The following is a 495-nucleotide window of genomic DNA, read 5'->3' on the forward strand; positions in this document are numbered from 1 at the left end:
TCCTCATCCTATCCTCATCCTCATTCTCGTCCTCATCCTATCCTCATCATCGTTCTCATCCACATCCTATCCTCATCCTCATTCTCGTCCTCATCCTTTCCTCTTCCTCATCGTCATCCTCATGCTCCTCCTCATCCTCCTCTTCATCCTATCCTCATTCTCATCATCCTCCTATCCTCATCCTCATCCTGATCCTCCTCCTCCTCCTCATCTTCCTCTTCATCCTGTCCTCATTCTCATCCTTATCCTCATCCTCATCTTATCCTCATTCCCGTCCTCCTCTAATCCTCATCCTCGTCCTCATCCTCTTGCTCATCCTCATCCTCATCCTATCCTCATCTCCTCTTATCCTCATCCTCTTCCTCATCCTCATCCTCTTCCACATTCTCATCCTCATCCTCACCTCATCCTCGTCCTCATCCCCATCCTCATCCGCATCCTCATCATATCCTCATCCTCATCCTCAGCCTCATCCTCATCCTAATCCACATCCTC

Source organism: Lupinus angustifolius, chromosome LG16, assembly GCF_001865875.1.
Source record: "Lupinus angustifolius cultivar Tanjil chromosome LG16, LupAngTanjil_v1.0, whole genome shotgun sequence".
NCBI classification, from domain to species: domain Eukaryota; kingdom Viridiplantae; phylum Streptophyta; class Magnoliopsida; order Fabales; family Fabaceae; genus Lupinus; species Lupinus angustifolius.